Source organism: Crotalus tigris, unplaced genomic scaffold (genome assembly GCF_016545835.1).
Source record: "Crotalus tigris isolate CLP2741 ecotype Arizona unplaced genomic scaffold, ASM1654583v1 scf7180000020307.159669, whole genome shotgun sequence".
NCBI lineage: Eukaryota > Metazoa > Chordata > Lepidosauria > Squamata > Viperidae > Crotalus > Crotalus tigris.
The window spans coordinates 54,458-62,033 of NW_024097958.1; positions in this window are offsets into that span (position 1 = coordinate 54,458).

The following is a 7,576-nucleotide window of genomic DNA, read 5'->3' on the forward strand; positions in this document are numbered from 1 at the left end:
CTGCCAACTTCTTGCTTTTGTTTCTACATTAGAATCTGTGCCGAGAGCAGGGCCAAAAAACGAAACAACTTTACATCACATCCCATGTTAAAATGACTTTATCAAATGCTGTACAGGTAGAGTCCTTAGGTTACGACCATCATGGAGTCGTCATATTGCAATCGTAAGTCTTGCCCATCGTCATAAGCCTCAAAAGATTTTAACGTGTTTTTTTTCTTGTGGTAAATGGTTAAGCAAATACTGCGGTCCTGAAGCAAACGCATGGTTTGCTGTAAGCCGGTGTTGCTGAAGATGGGAAGGCAATACCAGTTTACCACCAAACCCGTCGTGAAACGTGGCCGGGAGACCATGGGACACCGCAAACAGCTCAAAATGTGGGCTCGTTCATATGACTTGTCTGAACTTTGAATACAGATCATAAGAGCCGTGGTTAATATTGCAGTATTGTAAAATGAGGACCCAGATAGTTTGGGGTGGGGGTTTCCTATAATCCGCTTAGAGAGGGCTGTAAAGCACTGTGAAGGGGGTGCATAACTCTTTAAGTCAGGGGTCTTCAAACTTGGCCCTTTTAGGACTTGTGGACTTCAACTCCCAGAATTCCTCAGCCAGGCACGAAGCTGCCGCCCCCCTCTTCCCAGAAGGAAACAAGGAAAAGAGGTGAAGAGGATGCGTATAACGTCCCAAACAATCCTGCGGATCCCGCTCAAAGCATCGCTTAACGTGCCACGTCCTGCCTAGAACGGGTTATTTTAACGTGTTTTTTTTTTTAAAAAAATGCTTTTTATGTTGTAAGCTGCCCAGAGACGTTGGATAATAAGATGGGCGGCAGGTAAATTTCATGATGAATCAATAAATAAATAATGCCTCCCCAAAGTCGGGTTTGTCGTAACTTCCAACGGTCGCCAAGCCACCAGTCGTAAGCTGAGGACTCCCTGTAGTGATATATTAAGGGAGTTAAATATAATGGAAGGGAAGATACGTTCTTTGACGAAGCTGGTAGGAAACCAGCTGAGGACTGCCTTTATTCACGTTTCAATGTAGGACTTTGGATCCTAACCGTGGTTTTCTGAGAAATTATATCCTCCCTCTAACGCTTGGACAGATGCTGATTTGTAGCTGGAGCAGTGGTTCTCAACCTTTTTAATGCCGTGACCCCCCAAAACCGGTCGTAAGTCGAGGACTACTCAACCGGTCGTAAGTCGAGGACTACTCAACTGGTGCAGCACCGTTTGCAGAATGGGACTTTTGGCGGGCTCAGCAGGGCAGAGACAGCCTGGACAATTCCTATTGGCTTTGGAAAGCCAATAGAATTAGACTCTATTCAAGAGAGTCTGTTCTATCGGCTTTCAAAAGCCAATAGAATAAAAGGGAGGAGCACAGCTAAGGAAAAGGGGGAAAAATGGCGGACTGCGTTGTTTGGCGATCCCCGTGAAATGGTTGTTTGACCCCAAATGGGGTCCCGACCCACAGGTTGAGAACCACTGAGCTAGAGAGAGAGAGAGAGGAGGTTTGTCTGGGGAAAAATAACTTTCCATAGATAATGACCCCAGTACCGAGTTCTGCTGTTTTTAAATAAAATGCGATGCTTGCGATCCTTAACGAGCGATAATGAAATTTGATGAAGTTTTCGGTTTGGTCTTCATTAGGCCTGGAAATAAAACCGACAAAATGAAACCCGGCTGGTAATGTTGCGTGGCATTCATTACTTCCAAATGCTGAATTTGGAGGAAAAACAGAGCGGGGGGGGGGGAGGGAAGGAGGGGGGAGAAAATAGAAAATACCAGCGTATTGACTCAGCCGTGCTTAGTTGTGGGACTCCCAAACACGGAGACTTTTTGACTTGGACAATTTTGGCCGAAGCAAAATCTTTTCAAGAAGACATGTCCAGCCTCTGGGAAAATCCTTTTTGATTGATTTAATAATAATATTAATAAAGTTGGAAGGGACCTTGGAGGTCATCTGGTCCAACCCCCTGCTCAGGCAGGAAACCCTGTACCATTTCAGATAAATGGCTGTCCAATCTCTTCTTAAAAACTTCCAGTGTTGGAGCATTCACCACTTTTGGAGGCAAACTGTTCCACTGATTAATTGTTCTGTCAGGAAGTTTCTTCTTAGTTCCAGGTTGCTTCTCTCCTTGATTAGTTTCCATCCGTTGCTTCTTGTCCTGCCTTCAGGCGCTTTGGAGAATAGCTTGACTCCCTCTTCTTTGGGGCAGCCCCTGAGATATTGGAACATGGCTAGCCTGTTCCCCCTCTTCATTATTAAACTAGACATACCCAGTTCCAGCAACTGTTCTTCATATGTTTTAGTCTCCAGTCCCCTCATCATCTTTGTTGCTCTTCTCTGCACTCTTTCTAGAGTCTCAGCATCTTTTTTACATCGTGGTGACCAAAACTGGATGCCGTATTCCAAGACTGGCCTTACCAAGGCATAGTAAAGTGGTATTAATACTTCTCCATCCTTTTGTGCATACACAGCTCCACAATTGTGCAGAACTATAATTTACTTTTGAGAAAAACTATTTCAGGTCACAGAAATGGATATTCAGGTAGTCGCCCACGGCCAGACCTTCAAAGGGGACTTACAATTCAGATTTGACAGTTCCAATGCCCACCCCACCCCCCATGATCAGGTGACCCCACTTTGTGTCCATCACACCTTCCTCCTATTTTCCCCACAGTAACAAACTTGAGAGGTGGGTTGGGCTGAGAAAGAGAGAGGGGCTGGTCCAAAGTCAATTGGCTTTCATTCCTAAAGTGGGACTAGAACTCACTGTCTCCTAGTGATTGATTCAAAGTCACTCAGTCAACTTTCATGGCTAAGGCAGGACTAGAACTCACCACCTCCTAATGATTGGCCCAAAGACACCCAGCCAGCTTTCATGACTAAAGCAGGACTAGAACTCACTGTGATTGGCCTAAAGTCGCCTAACTGGCTTTCCTATCTAGGGCAGGACTAGAACTTGCTATCTCCTGCTGATTGGCCCAAAGTAAAAAAACTGGCTTTCTAGGCTAAGGCAGGACTTGAACTCATGATCTCCCATTTTCTAGTCTGGTGTCTTAACCACTAGACCAGGGGTAGGCAACCTTGGCTCTTTTGTGACTCGTGGACTTCAACTCCCAGAATTCCTGAGCCAGCCACGCTGAGGGGAAAGGAAGAGGTTTCCAAGCTGAGCCAAGCTGGCTCAGGAATTCTGGGACTTGAAGTCCATGAGTCACAAAAGAGCCAAGGTTGCCTACCCCTGCATTAGACCAATATCTTACAGAATATCCTATATAAAATGATATTTTTAGAAAATAAAATTATGGATAGTTGTAACCCATTGCTATATTTAAAAGTGTTTTATATCTGCATCACATCAAAGTCACTTAGTGAATAACAACAACAACAAAAAAACCTATCACATTTTTGCCAACCTTCCATGGGCTCGGATACTAAGCAAGAAGGGACTTAATTAACATTGGGATGAGAGACCACCAGGAGATTTTAGTCTGTTGTGTCTACCTTGAAGAAATCTGGAAGAAATCAACAGGAAGTCACATCTATATCATTACCAAGAAGGATTTGAAGCTCCATATATATATATATATGGAGCTTCAAATATATATATAATCTTCACAATATTGTTCAAATATTAATGGCACCACCCTGATTTTAATTCTCCCTACTAGCAAAAACAAAGGAAATATTTTAGAAATCTCCATAACCTCCTAAAATACAGATTGTTCATTTTCTTCAAGGCTTCATTAAATAAAAATAAGGGTGGAAAAAGTCCAATTAAAACCATTATCTCCGTTGAGGCTTTGTCTCATGATTTAAACGTTGGATGTTCTCATGATTTAAGCATTAACGGGGAAGCTGTGCTGAAAAGGTTGCTGTGTCAATCTGATTTAACGTCTTTGTGAACATACACTGATGGAGCCTTGTGTTATTTTACAGCTGTCTTCTTACGTGGTCACAATCGGACACCGAGTTCTTTCTGACTTTCAGTTCTTCACAGATAGCTTGAATTTCATTTAAAACAAAACAGTATTTTTGGAAACCTTTCAGCTGGAGGGATCAGTTTAGGTTTGAGATGTTTCACTCATACATTTAAGAGCCAACTTGCTTAAAAAACACAGTGGCTCATCTTTCTAAAATGCTGCTCGGGAAGTAAAAATAGATACCAACCCAACTTTCTCCCACATTCTTTCTCCCACATTCGGAATGGATTTTTTTTCGAATTCCATCTTGCTGGTGAAGAAAACAATCCAATTTAGTTTGCTTGGATTCAGTAGCAACTGAATTCTCAGTCTGCTGGACCTGCTAAATTCAACAGGTACTTGATAGCCTCTGGACACGATTACTGGACCTTGTTCGTTATGTAGCCTTTGAAAATGAGCCTTTTTCCAGCAGGGGAAAAGGAAACTCAGAGATCTAGATATGAACAGAAGAGAATAATTTGTGGGGTTGAACTCTGGAGTCCTTGGGGCTCTCTGAGCTTGGTGGTTTTCTGGCAGACGTTTCGTTACCCAGCTAAGTAACGTCATCAGGGCTAGGAGGGAGAGGGGTTTGGGGAGAGGAGGAGGAGGAGGAGCAGGAGGAAGAGGAGCAGGAGGAGGAAGAGGAGGAGGAGAAATCCTTGGTGCTCTCTGAGCTTGAAGGTTTTCTTGCAGACATTTCATGATCCAACTAGGTAACATCATCAGTACTAGAAGGGAGTGGGCTTTGCAGAGAGGAGGAGGAGGAGGAGGAGGGGAGGGAAAATGAGGAGGAGGGAGGAGGGGAAGGAGGAGGGGGAGGGGGAGGAGGGAAGAGGAGGAGGGAGGTAAAGGGGAGGAGGAGGAGGAGGGAGGAGGGGAAGGAGGAGGGGGAATGAGGAAGAGGAGGAGGGGAAAATGAGAAGGAGGGAGGAGGAGGGGAGGAGGGGGAGGAGGAAGAGGAGGAGGAGGAGGAGGAGGGAGGAGGGGAAGGAGGAGGGGGAGGAGGAGGAGGAGGGAGGAGGGGGAGGAGGAGGAGGAGGGAGGAGGGGAAGGAGGAGGGGGATGAGGAAGAGGAGGAGGGGAAAATGAGAAGGAGGGGAGGAGGGGGAGGAGGAAGAGGAGGAGGGGAAAATGAGGAGGAGGGAGGAGGGGAAGGAGGAGGGGGACGAGGAAGAGGAGGAGGAGGAGGAGGGGAAAATGAGGAGGAGGAGGGGGAGGAGGAAGAGGAGGAGGAGGAGAGGAGGGCAACGACTGGGATCCTCTGTGCTCTCTGAGCTTGGTTGTTTTCTTGCAGACGTTTCATGACCCAACTAGGTAACATCATCAGTGCTAGAAGGGAGTGGGGTGTGGGAGGAGGAGGACTGTGGGGTCTTTAGTGCTCTCTGAGCTGGGCTGTTTTCTGGCAGACGTTTCATGACCCCACAAATATCAGATATCGGACCAGTATATGCCCTCAGGTCACAGTCGGTCATGATGTGATCTACAGTTTGATATTGGACCCCGCAGTCACACTGAGGGGTGATCAGGTAGATGATCACACTGCTGGTGATCCAGAATGTCAAAATCTGATCTTTTTGATACAAAGGCTGCAATGAGCTTTTACCAGCACTAGAGGGCAGCATATACTATGGGGGAAAAAAAAAAGCAGAGGGAGGCCTGCATCAAATGGTTTATATTCCAATAAAAACACTAATATTCTGGATCAAGAAAGTGCAAGCTTTTCTGACAGAAAGGGGCAAATGTAACATCCTGATGAATCTGAGGAGCAAATAAGCAAGGGTTCAATGGATTTTACTGTTTTCTCCAGACACTCTCCGTGTGTGTGTGTGTGTGTGTGTGTGTGTGTGTGTATGTGTGTGTGTGAGAGAGAGAGAGAGAAAGAGAGAGTATGCTGATAGGTAATATATACAATGCAAGAGAATTCAGTGCACGCCCGAGGAGACGCAGGCCTGTGTGAGTGTGTGTGTATTTTGTCGTTTTAATTGTATAATTACCTCTCTAGGGCAGCCATTCTCAACCTTTTGCCCAGAAGGAATTCTTGAAATAAGGTTCGACTCTCCAGGAAAATACAAAAAAAAAAAAAAAAAATTCACAGTGAAAAGTTTGAGAGTCTTTCTAATAACCACAAAGTGTCACATCAGCCACTGTAAGAATTCTCTGTGAAGGTCAGCATTTGCACAGTGCACAAAGTTTTAAAGAGCGTATAGGAGGTCAGTACTGCGCCCTCCCTCACTGAATGAAATATTTTGGGGAATATTAAAAAAAGACAGGATAGAATCTTTCCCCTGTGGGAAGTCAGCCCCCAGAGAAGGAAATATTAAAAGGGCAGAAAAATATATTTCCTCAAAAAGATCTTAAAGAGGCAGAAAAGCATGCCCAGTTTTTTCTTAATAGCCCCAAGTCTCCCCCCCCCCAAGCAGAAACCAGCTCTGTAGAAATGCAGATGTAAATCATTCAGGAAGGTCGAAGCTAGAAGATTAAGAAGACAAAGACACCTAAAATCTACATGCCCCACCCAAACTCTAAAATAGGACATAATAGAATTAACTCACAGATGCCAAAGGGCACACCCAGACTCAGGTCAGAATACATGACACAGGAAATACAAAGCCTCAAACAGGAACAGGAAACAACTCCAAACAAAAGGCTCCAGAGGGTATAAAAACACACTCCCTACATGTGCTTTCTTTTTTTTTTCCAGAGCCATCTTTCTATCTGGCTCTCCTCTTCAATAAACTGCAACCTTCTTTTTAAAACAGTCGCCATGTTGTTTATTCCTGGCTTGGACTGAACGATGATGAAGACTTTTCCTTCAACACCCTTAAAGGAGAAATGGAGAAAAAAAATCTTAACAAAGGCAGAAAACAGCCCCAGTCTCCCTGCTATAAGGGAAAAAAAGCCTCAAGCAAAAAGGCCAGTCGTTAGGAGATTTTGAATGGATATTCAGAAAGACTGGACCAATTTATCCATAAACAAAATGCCTTCAGCCCCCACGGCTGATGGGATTAAGAATTTACATCCCCCCACCCAAATTCTAAGGACAGGACATGACCTTTAGGACATAATAGGATTCACCCACCACCACTGATGCAAGGGTCACTACATTGCACAACCCCCTGGAGCACCTCAATCAGAACCCTATAAAGATCCATCCACTTACAAACCAAAGATGCTTTATCATGAGGCAACTGGATGTTCTTGTTTTTCTTTGAAGACATTTTGCTTCTCATCTTAAGAAGCTTCTCCAGCTCTGAGTGGATGGTGAGGAATGGAAGGATTTATACTTCTTGCAGACAGCTGGTCATTTGCCTTTTTTTAGAGAATCGCTGAGACCTCTTGGAGGCTTATCTGTGTCCTCAGGGTCACCTGAGTGGGATAAATGGGTGTGGAGCCTTCTTAGAACTGTTGAAAGGACCATGTTGTAGACTGGAGATAGATGATATCAAATCCCTCCCCCTCTGTTGATCTGACATCATCTATCTCCAGTCTACAACACGGTCCTTTCAGCAGTTCCAAGAAGATTCCACACCCATTTGCACCACTCAGATGACCCTGAGGACACAGGTAAACCTCCAAGTGGCCTCAAAGACTCTCTAAAAGAGGGCAAATGACCA